Source organism: Pollicipes pollicipes, unplaced genomic scaffold (assembly GCF_011947565.3).
Source record: "Pollicipes pollicipes isolate AB1234 unplaced genomic scaffold, Ppol_2.1 Scaffold_7262;HRSCAF=8765_pilon_pilon_pilon, whole genome shotgun sequence".
Lineage (NCBI taxonomy): Eukaryota > Metazoa > Arthropoda > Thecostraca > Pollicipedomorpha > Pollicipedidae > Pollicipes > Pollicipes pollicipes.
In genome coordinates, this window is record NW_023597055.1 from 13,817,345 (window position 1) to 13,835,276 (window position 17,932).

Below are 17,932 nucleotides of genomic sequence, written 5' to 3' on the forward strand. Positions count from 1 at the left end.
TTAATGGTGCGAAGACGCGTAGAGGCATTGGACCGACTAAGCCATGGCGCCGCTGGCCGTTCCTCAAAAACGTCACCGAGAAAAAAATCGCCTATGCAAATGGCAACTTGTTTTGACATTGTTGGATGTTCGCTAGTACCTGCCATTCTTCTCATCACATACATGGTCCCTACCAGCATCAGGCAAACATCGCAAGATTTCAATCGATAAGGCTTTCATCAGTAAGTCTTTCAATCCCGTCGCAGAAACCAGATTTCCTATAAGAAAATAAATTTAATTATCGGATCTATCGGATATAATCGGAATAAAAACCCAAACCACATCGAACACACCACAGGGCACACCAAGAAAGTGTCGATTGCTTATATGAGTACCCAGATAGAAGCGAAAAAAGGCACCACCGAGATTCGAACTCGGGATCTCCTGTTTACTAGACAGGCGCTTTAACCAACTAAGCCATGGCGCCGACGATCTCCATTTTAAACGCTGCTGAGAAGAAAACCGCTGATGCAATTGCCGCTCGAACTGGTTTTGGTATGTCGCCACCACCCGCTGGCCACAGGAATACGTGAAGACAGGCTACTAACGCCATGGGTGTCTGTACCGCAGAGCAGGAGTGCTATGCGGCACAGTATAACCACGTCAGCCGAGCTTCGCGGCCGTGTGTTCAAGCAGTTTGAGATGTGGTATGCAACCTTTTATGGTCATTGTATGTACTTGTTTATGTCCTTTTTACGTATCATGTGCGATGCAAGGGTGCCCCTTATGTATCTTACACGATGTTTGCAATACCATACTTGGCAAATAACCTTTGTGAGATATAAGAGCTTCGAGCACGTCAAAGGGAAGCGATGTACAAGAATGGGGCCAAAACCAAAATAATCCATCTAAACGTCGTCCAATGACTGAATTCTTCCCTATTCGAAGAGTATTTTGGTATTGGGAAACATTGATCACTTGAATGTTCAGGGTGCTGGAAGGCTGTGTTTACAAAGCCAGGTACAATATAGCAGCGACATATTTGGTGGCCTAGTGACGCACACGCTCAACTTCCACCAATGCCCTCCTTGCGAAATGGCTTACCCGGCCGCTGCGCTAGCCATGAATGTTCTATTCTACCGGCGTTATTCATACCCATAAACGCCGAAGTGCAATCAGACCACCCACCTTGAGGCACACTAAAAGCCTGCTTTTTATGTCGTCACTGCTCAGGCAGCCTTTTCGTTTTACCACGCTGGTTGCCATGACAACTTTGACTGAGATCGTAAAATCCCCACGCAAAGTCACGAAGGCTGCCAGGAATATGTCAGTAAATTACCTGCCATGCGCTTAAATCACCCAGTCCAGAAATAAGGTCTGGGGCTTCAAAGAAAGAAAATGTGTAGTGCTGTGCCGAACCGTTGTTTTCGTGATTTTGACGAAACACTAAAACAATTTATTATGCATGTTGCAAGTGACGCAGTGACACCGCCAAGTGTTGTTAACAGAAAATTGGTCATGAGATGTCACCATACCATGTTTTGAGACGCGTCCCAAGGATGTCACGCTGTTCTCACAAACAAACATATTTCCGTGGGTGTACGTACATCGTGCACATGCGGGACATGTACCTGGGCTTGCGATATCGTTTTCAAGCGCACATGTAGTTCACTTGGCTGGCGTCGATGCTGATTTGACACGTCTGAAGACGCTTACATAACTCACTCTTGTGATGCTCATTTCATACAACTTGTGCAACGGTCAATGCAAGCGTTTCGCCATCTGACTTCGCTGGTTGCTGGGTAACACTGAGCTGATAGAAGCGAGTCTAACCTTGTATTCAACGGGTGGTCAGAACTTCCGTCATTGCCTCCTGTCAGATTGCGAACAGCTGAGTGCGTGACATACGTCCTAATGACGGCCAGGCAGGATTGCACAACATATTTCGTAAGTTGTTCAGTGCATTAGCGAGGAACCTTATTCGCGTAGATAAGACAGTGTTGTTAGTCTCATTCCCCGGAGAAAAACCAAGAGAATGGAGACGCAGTTGGTTTAAACCCAACTGCACCTCCACTCTCCTGGTTTTTGTCCGAGGAATAAGGCTAATACTACTCTGTTATCTAAGCAAACAATTTCGTCTAAAACCGTGCACAACATAAGCCTTTAAAGCCGGATCGACCCTTTTTTGGCCGTAGGGCAGCTGGCTTTTGTACATCGATCAGGTCAAAGGCAATCCACGCGTTCTGGCGCATAGATGTCCTTTGGTTAACAGTCACATCCCTGGCCATTAGTCACGGAGGCGGACGAACGGGCGAAGTCCTGAGTCATTTGTCATCATGGCTGCCCTGATTTGCGTAGATTTTCCTTCAAAGAACTTAGGCAGTTTTCCCGACTGACCTGCACGTGGCGCGGCCCACCCCCAGCGCTCCACTCGACCGCAACCCGCCCTGGTGCCCGGTGTTTCCGCTGAACTGCGCGGCATCCCCCTCGGCGCCTGTTCACGGCGCTAATTGTGATTTACCGGCCTGCACGCACCGCGACACATTTACGACACGTCCGAATCATAACCGGACGGCCCGCGTACCCCACTTGGCGCTGAGTTACGACACGGCCCGCCGCGGACACAACACAGCTCCATCGGAGCCGCGCGCAGGCGACAAATAATCCGCGCCCAGGCGGCGGAGTGCTGCCATTGCCACGGGCTGCCATATGGCACGGCGCCAGGACGGTTTGAACTGTGCGACTTTAATGGCGGCGCATGAGAAACGGCCCTGTTTGCCGGCTGCTTGTGGATTTGCGTGAAAAATGGCCAGAATAAATTCAGCGAATGCAAAATCCTGCCCTTTAGAAAGTCATGAGTCGGTCTAGAACTGCTCAGTTAAACCTGGCTAAGTAGATGTTTGGCCTGTCGTGGACTCAGCGAAACGGAAATGCAGAAATGTTGGTGGGAGCGTAAAGGTACGAATGTCGGAAATAAGTTCGTGGCCTAGCCTGTTGGTAGAGCAAAAGGCTGCTCCTGGGACAGGAAGATAACACAAATCAGTAATCTATCGACGAGCACGATTTGACGTTTTAACTGTTACGGTTGATCCACTTTAACTGCGCGCTATCTGACGTCCTGACGCAATAACGCGCGTACCATTTTGGGGTCACGCTCATTCCAGCGAGCTTCATCTGGCGTCTTGTATCATTCGCTGATCGTGCTTGTGCTGCCCGCACGGGGCCGGCGTGATTAAATTATCGATTGGTGGCCGTCGCTGCCGGGCTGCCTTGGATCACGTCCGGACGGACCGCGCCTGCCGATCGGCCGCCATCGACCCGATGGCCGGGCCGGTTTGATTTGCGGCCGCGTTTGACGTTGAGTGGATAAACCGTAGCGCTGAAGCCGTCTCAACAGACATGCAAGGGCTGAAGCGTTGATCTGAAGGGCGGTGGGGCTCTTGAACGGGACGGCGCCGGCTAAAGCGTGGCTGCACACACTGAGGTGGCTTATCCGCCGTTACAGTTGTCCAATATGAAAGTGTCTCCGTTACGTTTATTCTATCTATCCATATCTATCTATGTATCTCCGTATCTATCTCCGTATCTATCTATCTCCGTATCTATCTCCGCATCTATCTATCTTCGTATCTATCGCCGTCTATCATCGCCTGTTTACTATGTGTGACGCACGTACCCAAGTAACATTAGGGGTATGTTTGTGACTAAGTTTACTGTTATGCACACTAAATAATGCCTTATGTGGTGCTAGAGCTTTGTGAAGCTTTTGTCTTATGCCGTCATAGGAGCAACGCCTTCATGAAATAACTTTTTACATTTCAACATTTGTGACAGATAAATGACGATCGACAGATGAACATTTAGGGAATGAACCTCATTATCTCCAGTTTAAAATGATCATGCAACCAAAACGATACCAATGGCTTCCAAATGTCACGCACCAGTTATTGCAAAATCGCCCAAGAATGGTGCGTGGCTTGGAGCAAAATATTCAAACGGATACAACGCGCCTGCTATACGACGCGTGCACGCCATGCCACGTGCACGCATGTCAAGCGTGCACGTGCCATACTGAACATGTCTTGCCCATATTTCGAAGCTGATGGATCATAGATGGTGTGTTTCCACATCTTTGACCTCTGCTCTGGTCGCAATTTACGCAACCGACAATTGCTCGCGCCGCAGCCAGGGCTGACGCCGAGTGGAAGCGCTGTAATAGTAACGATTGACATGTCCACTACGGCGAGTGAAAATTGCACGAAAAACGTGAGCCAGAGTATGCCCGCAAACAGGAATGCGGGGATATAGGGATGCGGGATATAGGGCCGCGGATGATGGGAAGGGATATGGAATGGGGAATGGAATGGGGAGGGGAATGGGATGTAAATGATACAACTCGGAGCGCGGTGCTCAAAGGATTGACGCCGCACTTCACGGGCTGCATCAAGGCCGAGGGCAGGCAGGGATCGATGCACGAGTCGAGCAGGTGAGACAAAAAGAACTCCCAACAGATACGCAAAATACCCGATGTTGGTGCGGATCTTCACTGTTCTACGAACTTGGCTGCACTGTTCTTAGCCACTAAACAAAAATCTAATTGATGAATACCTTTGTTACTTCCCTTTTCTCAGAACGTCTAGGATAAAGCTTTATAATGCATTTAAAGCCGCACGATTGGAAAGGACAAATCCATAAGATAAACCTGCACCATCTGATTATTATCACCAGCGAAGCGTCCAGTTATGACGGAAGCGAGATCCAGTCGTTTTTTGTAGCCTTTCGGTGCACGTGATCGGCCAGCACTACTGGGCTGGAATCGCTACGATTCTTTAAGCATGGAGACGCGACCATGTGTATGCGTAAACACCTGAAAAGCATTTACAGAACTGAAATATATCGTAGCGCAAGGAATCGTTTGAACCGCAGTAAAAACAGTCGAATTTTCGTGACACTAGTCGTTCTCAGCTGCGGGGTCCAGTGTTTTTCCTCCTCTGTTTGTCTTGGCCCTAATATATGTATGTATCAACGGGGTCCATGTCGTAGAGATGATCTCAGTATTTTCACTCTTGAGACCACCCTGAGCTGGATAATGCAACAGCGACACTCCCAACGATAATATGGCACCGACGCTTCAAACGCCGCTTTTCAGCCCTCATCTTCGCCCATTCGTGACTGCGGCCAGTGACAGCACAGCCAGGACCTTTCGCGGCAAAAGATTTTCGCGGCATTTCCCACGTCTTCTGAATAACCTGCTGTTGCGGACTGTTTGTGGACACAGCAGCCGTCGCGCGATGCGGACTGTGGGGGTGGCACACGGATGTGAATGCGGACAACCCGATGTGGACTGTGTGGACATCTGCATTTGTGGCACACGCTAGCCGCTGTGTTCCGCGTTCGGCGACTTCGGCGATTTCGCCGCGTGTCGGTGGACGCCGCTCCCACGTCAGCACCCATCTCGCCGATTTCGACGATGCGCGGGCCGCAGACCCATGACCAAATTTGCAATGCAAATCGCGCCGAAAACGCGCCGGCGCGGGCGGCGCGTGGCGCGCTGGTCGCGACAAATGTGCCGCACCGGACGATATGAATACATTTGCATGTGAATGGTACAGCGTACGCGCCTCCGCGGTGGGGAAATGTTCTCCTGAATTGAACTATTCAGGGCGAAGGCGATTGTTATTAGAATGGATGTGAGGGCGATTGAGCCTCGAGGGATAGCGCTAGAAATACAAACGTGCGTGGTGAGACCGTGTGTTTAACCTTTTATCTGGATTGATGTTAGTGACCTGGCGGCTTTCAGGGCAGTGGGAGTCAAGTGGGAGCTGATCAAACTTCTTGGGCGCCGTGGGGGAGGGGGGGCGGGAGTATGTGTCCCTCTCTACCGTCGGATAGGGGGGGGGGGGGGTACATTCCCCGCTACCCTAGCAAGCTTCTTGCGGAAAGCTATATTTTTCACACAGATTCTTATCAAATGGCACATATTCCCAATTTTTACCATCATGAAGTTATCAGAAATCGGAAAGATTGCATCGCTACAAAGCCAGTACAATGCTACTGGGACTCTAAAGGACCCCTCGGCGATATTTCCCCTATGCTGGGAGAGCACGTTAAATGCCACCCGTGCCTGAGGCTCAAAACCAGATTAAGCAAAAGGGAAACGTGAAAAATAACGTTAAATTGTAGTGGACGTTGTGCTTTGCAATATCCTTGAAACCTGAGGTATGGTTGTTATTTTCATACGCTTTTATTGATCATTTCTCACGTCAAAGACCATCTAACGCTTCCAACACTTCTATCGTGATGTTTTTGCAGAAGTTTAATCAATCAAATGCATACAACCCGGCAGCTTTGTGCATGCTTTCTGTTCATTGCGCATCTTAAAATATTTCGCATACAGGTACTTTGCATGATAGTGCCAGGATTTAATATTTCATATACCTGTTTCCCACGGTACTCTATAGAGCAGGAATAGCAATTCGCACGACAGCTTTAATTAATTTCGCTTTTGAAAATATATCTTAATCCAATATCCTTATATCTATGAACAATCGTCTTCGCAACAGCTTTGGTGTGATCAAGTTGCAACTAAGAATTAATACAAGGTCCCGATGGTCAAGGTGTCGATTCCTGAAACTTCTTTCAGTAGTAAAATATAATGGTTGAACTTATTTGAGTCAATAGCTAAATACATAGAAATGAGAGCATTTTCTGAAGTTGTTTCATTTGATCATGTCATGTCATGTCAATGTCAATAAACTAAACTGCGACAAGTATGGCTCGAAAAAGAGCATAGCCCCATAAACCATGAGTTTTGCAATATATAGTGGGCGATTTCGCAGGAATTATGTGCAAGCTTTCATGATGTCAGAGGAAGTTTGACATGGCTTCCGTGGGGCAGATTTCGGTTACGTGCCTAAGAAAATGGTACTGCAGATTTGGCGGGCATTGCGTCGTTTCACTTTCACGGCTCGCTGGAAAATCGGTAAGGGTCTCAAATGTCCCATACCGGACATGGGCATGGTTTTTTAACGCGTACTACACATGAAACCTACAACTTAAAGGGAATGTTCCACCCTTACATGGGGTTTTGAACTGAAACAGCCATCTTGAGGACCTTTTGATACAGTTCACGGTCATGCCCTTTTTAAGGTCCAAAACCCTCTGGTTCCTGACTTACACGCCCCCAAGTGTGGCAAAAGGTTTATTGAGGGATTATTTCAAAGCCACCTCCACAATGATGATGTCACAGAAACGTCATACAATCGCCATGATATTACAGGCTTTTTTTGCTTATGGTAAAAAGCAGCATGGCCGCTGACCCAGTCGCAAAAGCGATGATGTGGCACATATGATATGGAAGATGATTAGCTGTTAGTAAGATTTCGCTGCTGAATGTGTGCCGCGAATGTTGGGACGTGACCATTTTCGGGTTGTGCGGCACTCCTCGTCGACGGGATATTTTCCTTATATCTAGGCCATGGGTCAAAGTTATAAAAGAGAACACCACTGTCTGCAAAAAGTACACCGAAAAAAGAATGACGCTCTCCCGAATGTTTTAAAAAAGAAGATGCGACGATAATTCTGTCTTTTTTTCTCCTGCTGGCGTTTTTTCTTCATTTACTCGTATATTTCTTACGGACAGCTCGGTTGCTGCCGTGTGCACCGGAGCAAAGAATCTCACACGGTTTTCTGGGTTAGCAAGGCATTATGTAACTTGGGAAACATTAAAGAAAATTTAGACATATATTTCTCTAAATAATTCACACATATGGTACGACAAATTTAAATTTTGAACAAAAAATTGTGTTTTACAAGAAAAACCTCCTGAGCTGCATCACCATGAACCCCCGCTGGGACTTTGTTTCGAAGGGAGGTCACGGTGAAGTTCGGTATTGTGACTGAAGATCTGTGTGGAAATTGTGAGAAAACCTACAATTTGATAGTCCCGCGAGCTGTACAAATGTGAGATCACACTTATTTGACAAAAGAGCGTGAATCAGGGGCTTGAAATGGGCGTGATCACCGGTAGTGCGTGCCAATGGCTTCTATTGATGTTAATGCGATAAAAGTAGTGAAGCTCGTAAACTAAAAGAAACGCTAGCACCTATGTTGCAGGGGTATGCAAAGACAAGTTGCTACTTGATTATAATCTTGCCAACATTTTGAGCCTATTGAAGAATTACAGCATGTAATTAATCCATCGCATGCCATTATATTAGCAATTCATTTCGTCTGTGGATGCTGGTCTGCGCAGTCATTGATATACACGTTTGGTATAAGCCCACTTGATACAGCTTTGCGGAATTGTCTTTCCCTTAAGAATTCTGAATTTTGTATGCAGGCAAACATTGCTTGCGAGTCATGAATGTCATAGTCTTATAAGATGATATGATAAGATGATAGATGTGAGGGGGTTTAGGGGGCTACTGCATCAAATAACACATCCTTGTGAGGTGATAAGATGATTTGCAACTTGTGAGATGCTGGGTGCTGAGAAAGGTGGAGAAGTATTGCTGTTGGTTTCTTAGATAGTGCTCGAAAATATTTCTATCATGAGCTTTGAGCTTGTGCACTAGCAGCTTTACGGCTTCGATGCATCTTGCATTTGCTCAAATTCGTTGCTCCGCGTGCACGTAGACAGTCGGCCACGTGACCACCGACTGGGTTCGCAAATCTCATAGTGCGCGCGTGACTGCTTGCCGGGCTCACGTGACCTCCTGCCGGGTTCGCACCTGCCCCAGCACGTGGGTCACGTGACTACCTGCCAGCTCACTGTGACTACCTGTTCCAGGCCGTTGTTGCAAAAGCTAGGCTCGGATTTTTCTTTTCCTGTGTGTTTGTACTCTATCACTTCACGTTTGATTCTTTGCCCTTTGTATGTATGCTTGTTGTGGTCTGCCATCTGCTGATAAACTCCTTCGCTTCATGCCGGCAGCATCGCCTGTCTGTTCCCAGCTAACGTAAATCTCTCCAGCCATTTACACCTGTCGGCTTGTCCAGGCCACAGTTATTATACACATCACATCAGAGCGATGTCGGCACGTGAGCCGCCCGTTACGCTCAGCACGTCCGACCGTGAACTCGATCCCGCAATGCCGTCTTAGCCGCTCCGGAATGTTCCCGGGCCCGCACGCGCGAGTGCAGAGGTCACCAAGCAACACCCTCGGGATGTGTAAACTGATGCATGCTGCGTATGTTGCAAACGTGACCCGGCCACGGCCGCGGCTCGTACTCGTTAGCGCACTCGTACTCGTACTCGTACTCGTACGCGAGCGAACCACGGCTATCTGTGAGTATACCAGTGACTAACTGTGTTATAAGATACAAGTCGATCCTCCTCTCTTTAATGAGCTTTGAGAAGATGAACACGAATACTCGGATAGACGTGTTACATGGGTCACGTGACTGCTTTCCAGGCTCGCACCTGACCCGGCACGTGGGTCACGTGACTGCCTGCCGAGTTCGCACCTGTTCCAGCGCCGTGCACCCCGCGCCTCCCCCCCCCCTCTCTCACGAAGCCATGAATGCGGAGGCGATCAACCGACGGTCCCCGGTCCGTTGTGCGCTTATTGGATCAGGATTTGCACGGACCGATGCACCGACGGTAGCTCGGGGGGGGGGGGGGAAGTGAGAGGGTCGCCGCGGAGTGAGAGGGTCACCGAGGAGGGGAGGGTCGCAGGAGAGGAGAAGGCCACCGGGGAGGAGAGGGTCACCGGGGAGGAGAGGGTCACCGGGGAGGAGAGGGTCGCATGAGAGGAGAGGGCCACCGGGGAGGAGAGGGTCACCACCGAGGAGAGAGTCACCGCGGAGGAGAGGGTTGCCGTGGAGGAGAGGGTCACCTTGGAGGAGAGGGTCACCAGGGAGGGAGGGTCACCGGGGAGGAGAGGGTCACCGTGGAGGAGAGGGTCACCGGAGAGGAGAGAGTCACTGGGGAGGAGAGGGTCACCGGGGAGGAGAGGGTCGCAGGAGAGGAGAGGGCCACCGGGGAGGAGAGGGTCACCGGGGAGGAGAGGGTCGCAGGAGAGGAGAAGGCCACCGGAGAGGAGAGGGTCACCGGGGAGGAGAGGGTCGCAGGAGAGGAGAGGGCCACCGGGGAGGAGAGGGTTACCGTGGAGGAGAGGGTCACCGTGGGTTACCGTGGAGGAGAGGGTCACCACCGAGGAGAGAGTCACCGCGGAGGAGAGGGTTACCGTGGAGGAGAGGGTCACTGTGGAGGAGAGGGTCACCACCGAGGAGAGAGTCACCGCGGAGGAGAGGGTTACCGTGGAGGAGAGGGTCACCGGGGAGGAGAGAGTCACCGGGGAGGAGAGGGTCACCGTGGAGGAGAGGGTCACCGTGGAGGGGAGGGTCACCGTGGAGGAGAGGGTCGCCGTGGAGGAGAGGGTCACTGGGGAGGAGAGGGTCACCGTGGAGGGGAGGGTCACCGGGGAGGAGAAGGTCAGCGCGGAGGAGAGGGTTACAGTGGAGGAGAGGGTCACCGGGGAGGAGATGGTCACCACAGAGGAGAGCATGGCCGTGGAGGAGAGGGCCGCCACGGACGAGAGGGTCGTTGGGGAGTACGATGGTCGCCGTGGAAAAAAGGTCGCCATGGAAGAGAGGACCCCTGCGGAGTGAGAGGGCTGCCGCGGAGGAGGGGGCCGCCGTGGAGTGAGAGGGTCACCATAGAGGAGAGGGTCGCCGCGGAGGAGAGTGTCGCCTTCTTTCGAGGAAAGCAAACATGCGGAAGTGCTGAATAATGGCTGTCACAGAGACACTATATGTGTGACATACGTCACTCCGCATATACGTCATGCCGCGTTAATGATACAAAATAACGCAAGCTATTCAGATATACAAGGCTGATGTAAATATCTGGTTTTATGTCGTCTGCTTGGGAACACGTTTCGAAAGTTTCGGCACTGTCATTTTCCAACGGCGCAACACGCGCCACTCGTGATAAGATAACCGGAACGAACACAATCCAGATTTACGACGTCGCTCAAACTTTGTAAGAAAATGCAAACAATATCTGCCTCCGACAATGCATGCATAAGTCTTCTTCACATGGGAACAAGCTAGGCGCCATCGACGTTTCTCATGGCGTTCCCAAGCATCGTTCATCCAGTGCTTTCCTGCCTTGTCTTGAGTAGCCCGGCCGGCCCTCCGCGTGCAGATGGACCCCTGATTGCTGACGCCGCGCGTTTCACGCCCGCTGGACACGCGCGTACGGATGGCCCCTATTTGCCGGGGGCCGATTATTCGATATTCAATCTCGCGGCGCGCCCATAATCAGCCCGTCATCCGTCTTGCGGGTGTTCTGCGGCACGCTCTGCCGCACACAATGGACCCGCATCCGGCGCCTGTGGCGGACAGTCCCGTCGAGCGTGGGTGGCCCGGGCGCGCTCGGCCGCAGGGGCGCACCCAGCGGCAGTGAGGGGGCGCGCGCAGGTGCGACCGGTAACGACGATAGTGAACCATGCATGTGTAAGGGACTTATATGGCCAATTTTTCCTGCAAAACTCTTGTTTGTTCGGTCATTTGGAACGTATGCAACCCGCAGGTAAAACCAGCTACCGAAGCGAGCTAGTTATATAACGCAAAAAATAAATACACGATGCACAAATTTAGCTTTGTGTCTAAGACAGCGAAGGCATTTGCCCCACCATGTAAGCCGGACGAAGCAACAACAAACGAAATGGTTTTCGAAATTAACGCCAAATACCGCCACTAAATCACCACAAGACGGGTCGGTGATGGCAGATCGATCACCTGTGTTGTCGGATGACATTTTTTTACAGATTTGACCCGAACCCTGTGAATGGATGGACCTCAGGGATCAGAGCTTACGCTAAGCAGTGCGTGCTGTGTGAGTCCTGAACCCTACCATCCGATCGCGCAATTCCATGTCAACGGCAGAATTTGGTGGTAAAAGCTTAACGTGCCACAATGCTCGGCACGGTCCGTCCTGCCCTCTGACGTCAAGTGACCTTCATCGCGACCGCTGCCACCGGCCGCAGGCCATACCTGTCAAGGGCAGATAGCGAGCGTCCTAAAGCGACTCGAGCCCACCCCGCCACGGGTGGGTGGATCGGAAGACAGGCACTCTAACCAACTGAGCCACTGGGACGGACATGCATTTAAATTTACTTTCATTGAAACAACTGGCAACATTGAACATTGAAAAAAGCGTCGCCGAGATTCGAACTCGCGGTCTTATGTTTACTTGGCATGCATTTTGACCAACTTAGCCATGGCCCCGGCCATCACCGCCAAACACGCGACTGCGAAAAAGTCCCGTGCGTAACTGGCAGCCTATTAGCGCTGCCTTGTGAGGCACCAGATACGTGCTCTTTATGCGGTTCGGCCTTCAGGGACACCACCTGTGTGCTTATTGGGTGGTACATTCTTAGACGCCGGATTGATGACTTGGGGGAGCCGCCATCTGATATCACAGATCTTTTATCTGTGTTGATAAGTGATTTTTTCTCTCGATCACGTATCTGTGTAATAACAACCGGCGCCATGGCTTAGTTGGTTAAAGCGCCTGTCTAGTAAACAGGAGATCCCGAGTTCGAATCTCGGTGGTGCCTGTTTTCAATGCTATATGGCAGCACAGATAATGATTCTGTTACCATCGACGGGATGAAGTGAGATGAACCATATCACCCTGATAACCGTATGGAATGGCAGGAAGCGTTTTAAAATCTGCGTTTTCGAAATCAACAGCCACAACTGCATCTCGAACACCACAGCACTCGTCAGTAGTGACAGGTTATTATTTGCTATCGTATTGCATCAAAAAGGCACCACCGAGATTCGAACTCGGGATCTCCTGTTTACTAGACAGGCGCTTTAACCAACTAAGCTATGGCGCCGGCTGTCGCCTATTAAACACGTTATCACGAAAAATTCCTCATGTAACTGGCAGCCTATGGGTGCTGCCTTCTGAGCCGCCAAATATGTGAATAGATAACGGTGGTCATGCACACACGTTACACACAATACCACATATACACCACATTGAAATATGTTCTTTTCAATCCAGCGAAAAGACCATCATCATCCGGTTAAGGACATCAGTAGCGAGTGCTCAAAATTGTACAAATTGGTGTTGTAGTTTTTGGAACCGGGTGAGATGCGACACGGCAGTATGACTCCAAATAACGGCACGGCACTTAGCCAAAGATCATGCATAATCGCTGGAGGCATAAAGCGAAGCCTTATGATTACACGGTTCGCTGCGCTGGGCGTGAGCACGGCGGTATTTACACGAGAAAGCCCAGCATCCTGTGGCTTTCGACACGGACGTCTATGTGATAAGCACAAGTTAGAATGGTCCCCAGAAGTACTCTAAATTGCGAAGTGGTCTGAAGCTACTTAAGAGTAGGCCGTCTTTTGCATACTAGTAGTGCAACAATGACTTTTTTGTACTAGTAGTGCAACGATGAAAACTTTTGTTTTCAACTTCGGAGCTTTGTAATATGGTGACTATGTGTTTCCATTTGGGAAAGATAGGGAAAGATAGGAAAGATAGAAAGATGGTAGTAAGATAGGGAACCGCTGTGGGAAATAACGGTGTTTTGAAAGGAGTGTTCCATAAAACACTTCACGGATTGATTGAATCCGCAGGTCAGATTGGACCGGATCAGAAATTCATACCAACACTTGGATTGGGACCGGACCGGATTTTCAAATTTGCTAGCTATTGCGATTGATCGGACTGAAAACCAATCAACTGAAAATCATTACTCTATAATTCCTAAACGTTCAATAAACACAACAACTCAGAAAAGTCGATTTAGACCAAAAAATGCCGTACTTTCCAATCCTAACAATGCACAAACAGGCTACATAGAAAATAATTCAGCCACATATTCCTCATGTACGTTTTTTGACCAACAGATCACGTTGGTAAATTGGTATGAATGAGTGGTACTTAGATATGCTGTTATGGAGGAAAAAACCACACACCTTTCAAAGTAACTTAAATATTTACTGATCTAATTTCACGAGCTTATCATAGCATGGCAAACATACCTTCTGACATTGTCAGCAAACCCATTTGACCCCATTGGCAAGCTCTGCATTTAAGAGTTCAAAAAGGAGTGCATGGTGCATGCTTTCTTGGTAAAAAGCACACCACGAAGTTTTTAAGTACAAGCTCCTGTCCGCCAAAAAATAGAAAGATTAGCCCCATATTAACTCCAGCTGACATAAGCCGGTTTAACGTAACTCTTTGCCTGGCCTTCAGCCAGAAGTAAGTTTCCTCACCCCCAGCTATGACTCCTGGTCGCTGGGACAGGATAAAAAAGCTTTATAACAGCACTACACTTCTTCCCTGCAGTCACAACCATTGTCGTCATGATCCCCACCGTGTGCACCTCTACTGGTACGAATAAATGACGTTTGCGAGTGGCCCAGCGGCAAGGGCTTGTTACCGAGGAGGACACTGGTGAAAGTCTGAACCAGAGCGCCACATGGGTCATGTGTACTGGCATTCCCAAAGTCAATGTGTGCCTCAAAAAGAGCCTCTGTGATTAGAGTCATAGGGTGGAAATCAAAGGCGAAGTAAAGCGTTTCGCTGTATTCGGGTGATTATAGCTCCAGGCTCGCATATCTTCTTGCCAATCATTTAAGCCTTCATAGCATTTAACATACCAACGTTTGGACACATTTCTGTGTTTCAAACATCGCATAACTCAAATGTTGGAAAAAGCAAGGCGAATGAAAGGTATTGCCTTCAAAGTGGTGAGCAGGGTGTCAAATGATATGTATGCCAAGGGATCGGTTACATGAAATCGAAATTCTGAACTATTCAGAGCGATTTCAAGAAAACTGATATTACTGATCAAATCGCACGCTTCTAGTGTAACCATGAGTGACAAGCACAAAGAAGAGGAGATGCTCCCCTTAAGATCTTTTTGCCAACAGTTCCATCGGGTTGTTATGGGCGAGGGCCTGACCATGTTCTCAGAAGGCACCCTCCGCAGTTTGCATATGTGGCGCATGAACAGGTAGCGCCCCCAGAGCATGTATATTTTGCCTCAGAAGGCACCACCCATAGATCACATATCTTGTGTCTCAAAAGACAGCACCCACGGACCACACATCTTGTGTCTCAGAAAGCAGCACCCACAGGTTGCCAGTTAAGAAAGTAATTTTTGTCGGTCACGTGTTTCGACAACGATTAGCCGGCGCCATGGCTTAGTTGGTTAAAGTGCCTGTCTAGTAAACAGGAGATCCCGAGTTCGAATCTCGGTGGTGCCTGTTTATGGTGTCTTACGATAACACTATAATGAATCTGTCGCCATCGATGACATGAGGAGAGGTGAATGATGTCGACGTCAGCGTTTACGGAATCAGCGACACAACTATTTTAAACACCACGAAACGCGCTGATGGTCACAGATTGAGCATGTGTTATCAGATTGCATTCACGAAAAGGCACCACCGAGATTCGAACTCGGGATCTCCTGTTTACTAGACAGGCGCTTTAACCAACTAAGCCATGGCGCCATCAATGATCTTCACAACACTTGACCACGAAAAAAATCCGCGGTGTAACCGGCGGCTTGTGGGCGCTGTGTTCTGAGACACTAGACATGCAAATGAGAAAAAACAGGTTACACATACACATTACATGAAATAAAAAATTTGCCCAACTCTCAAAAAACAACGCGCATGAAATGAACGCTCCACGAGTACCGGCAAACATGAACAATCTGGAGTGGAATGAATGATTTGACTGGAAAAAGGTTGGTTGAGGCAGAGTGCAAGGAAAAACAATTGTAGGCGAAGGGAAGGCAGGTGAAAAATATGCTCTATCAATGCTGACCGTTGGCAAGGGCTCATGGGAAAAGGCCGGTGTGCCGAGAGCGCCGGTTAAGTATGGTCTGACCAAACTGTGATATCAGGCAAACACAGCCAGTCCTCTGATGTCGAACATTGCATTAACACATTTCGTCGGACTAAGTAAAAGGTATCTTGACAAGTTTCTTCAGCTAAGCGAGAAATCATCACCTGGTGAAAGACAACAGGAGCGAGTCCTCAAGCTTGACCACATCACAGATTTGTTAAATGCTGTTATGGAAAACTAGAACTCCCATTCCTTCCAAGGTAACTCAAACTTCTAATGTTCTAATACCCTTACTTATCAAAGCACAGCAGCCACTCTTCCCGATATTGTCAGAAATTCTATTTAACACCATTGGCAGACACTGCATTTCAGAGTTTAAAAACGGGTTAGGTGTATGCTTGTTTAGCAAAAAGCACACCACGGAGTTTTCAAATGCGAGCTCCTGTCCGCAAAAATTAGAACTATTAATTCCATATTAATTCAAGCTGACATAAGCCGGTTTAACGTACTTTTTTGTCTTGCCTATAGCCAGAAGTAAGTTCGTACAGACCCAGCTATGACTTCAGGTCTCTGGAACAAACCAAAAAAGTTTTGTGACGGCAATATGCTTCCTCCCTGCAGTCGCGACCGTTGTTGTCATGGCAACCAGTGCGTACACCTCTACTGGTGCGAGTAAACGATGTTTGCGATTGCCCCCTGCTGACAAGGGGCCTGTTACCGAGCAGCACACTGGTGGAAGTCTGAACCAGTGCGTCACGTGGATCATGCGATACTTCCATTCCCAAAGTCAATGTGCGCCTCAATACAGCCACTGTAACTAGACCTATAGGATGGAAATCAAAGGCATAGTAAAACGCTTGGTTGGATTCGTGGAATTATAGCGTCATATTCGTATATACATTTTTGCCAAGCCTTCGAACTTTCATTGCTTTTAATAAACTGACATTTGGACACCTTAGGACGAATCAAACATCACATAACATGCATGTTTTAAAAAGCAAAGCAAATGCAACGTGTTAATGGTAAGCAGGGAGTCAAAGAAGATTTCTTTCAAGGGATCGGCTATTGAAATCGAAATTCTGAACTTTTCAGAGGGCTTTCAAGAAAACTGATGTTGCTGATCAAGTCGCATGCGTCTGTTGTAACTATAAGTGACAAGTACAAAAAAGATGGGTGCTGCTTTTGAGGCTTTTTAACAAAAATGTCATCGGATGATGTGGGCGTCGGCCCGACGATGCTCTCGGAAACCATCTTCCACAGTTCACATATCTGGTGAATGGACAGGCAGCACCCCTAGAGTACATACTTTTTGTCCCAGCAAGCAGCACCCACAGATCACATATTGTGTGTCTTATAAGGTAGCACCCACAGCGCACACATATGGTGTCTTAAAAGACAGCACCCAGAGGTTACCAATTAGGAAAAGTGAATTTTCGGTCACGTGTTGAGGAACCGGGATTAGGCGCCGTGACTTGGTTGGTTAAAGCACCTGTGCAGTAAACAGAGGATCCCGTGTACGAATCTCGGTGGTGATTCTTTCTTAAAGCTTTTCGATAGCACGACAATAAATCTGTCGCCATCGACGAGATGAGGTGGGATGAATCATATAATCGTGGAAACCGGATGGAATAGCAGTAGATGTTTTGAAATAAGCGTTTCCGAAGTCAACAACTTCAACTACATTTTGGATAGCACAACATGCGATGATGGTGATGGATTGACTACCTTTGTTATCGTATTGCATTAAACAGAGGCACCACCGAGATTCGAACTCGGGATCTCCTGTTTACTAGACAGGCGCTTTAACCAACTAAGCCATGGCGCCGGCCCTCGCCCTCCAAACACGTGAGCACGGAAAAAAATCATGTAATGGCACCCCGTAGGCGCTGCCTTCCGAACTACCGAAAGTGAATGGGTAAATCTGGTTATACATACGCATTACACAATCACACATGTCCCCACATCCAGGCACATGGCTCATTAAAGAAGCGCATTACGAGTACCTGAAACCTAAACAATTTGAAGTTGAACGAAAATTTGACTGGGAAAAGGTTGATTGAGGCTAGCTGCAGGATAAAATGATCGTAAGGGAGGGACACGTGAAGAATCCAATTTTGA

At 48.6% G+C, this 17,932-nt stretch overlaps 6 non-coding genes across 6 annotated transcripts; 2 read left to right on the forward strand and 4 right to left on the reverse strand.

Annotated features, from left to right (window-relative positions):
- Positions 1-392: 392 nt before the first annotated feature.
- Positions 393-466, reverse strand: TRNAT-AGU (transfer RNA threonine (anticodon AGU)). The gene has a single exon. It is a non-coding gene; the product is annotated as a tRNA-Thr (tRNA).
- A 12,008-nt stretch (positions 467-12,474) lies between these two features.
- Positions 12,475-12,548, forward strand: TRNAT-AGU (transfer RNA threonine (anticodon AGU)). The gene has a single exon. It is a non-coding gene; the product is annotated as a tRNA-Thr (tRNA).
- Positions 12,549-12,759: 211 nt separating this feature from the next.
- Positions 12,760-12,833, reverse strand: TRNAT-AGU (transfer RNA threonine (anticodon AGU)). The gene has a single exon. It is a non-coding gene; the product is annotated as a tRNA-Thr (tRNA).
- Positions 12,834-15,151: 2,318 nt separating this feature from the next.
- TRNAT-AGU (transfer RNA threonine (anticodon AGU)) lies at positions 15,152-15,225 on the forward strand. Its single transcript has one exon. It is a non-coding gene; the product is annotated as a tRNA-Thr (tRNA).
- Positions 15,226-15,400: 175 nt separating this feature from the next.
- On the reverse strand, positions 15,401-15,474 carry TRNAT-AGU (transfer RNA threonine (anticodon AGU)). Its single transcript has one exon. It is a non-coding gene; the product is annotated as a tRNA-Thr (tRNA).
- Positions 15,475-17,565: 2,091 nt separating this feature from the next.
- On the reverse strand, positions 17,566-17,639 carry TRNAT-AGU (transfer RNA threonine (anticodon AGU)). The gene has a single exon. It is a non-coding gene; the product is annotated as a tRNA-Thr (tRNA).
- Positions 17,640-17,932: the final 293 nt, after the last annotated feature.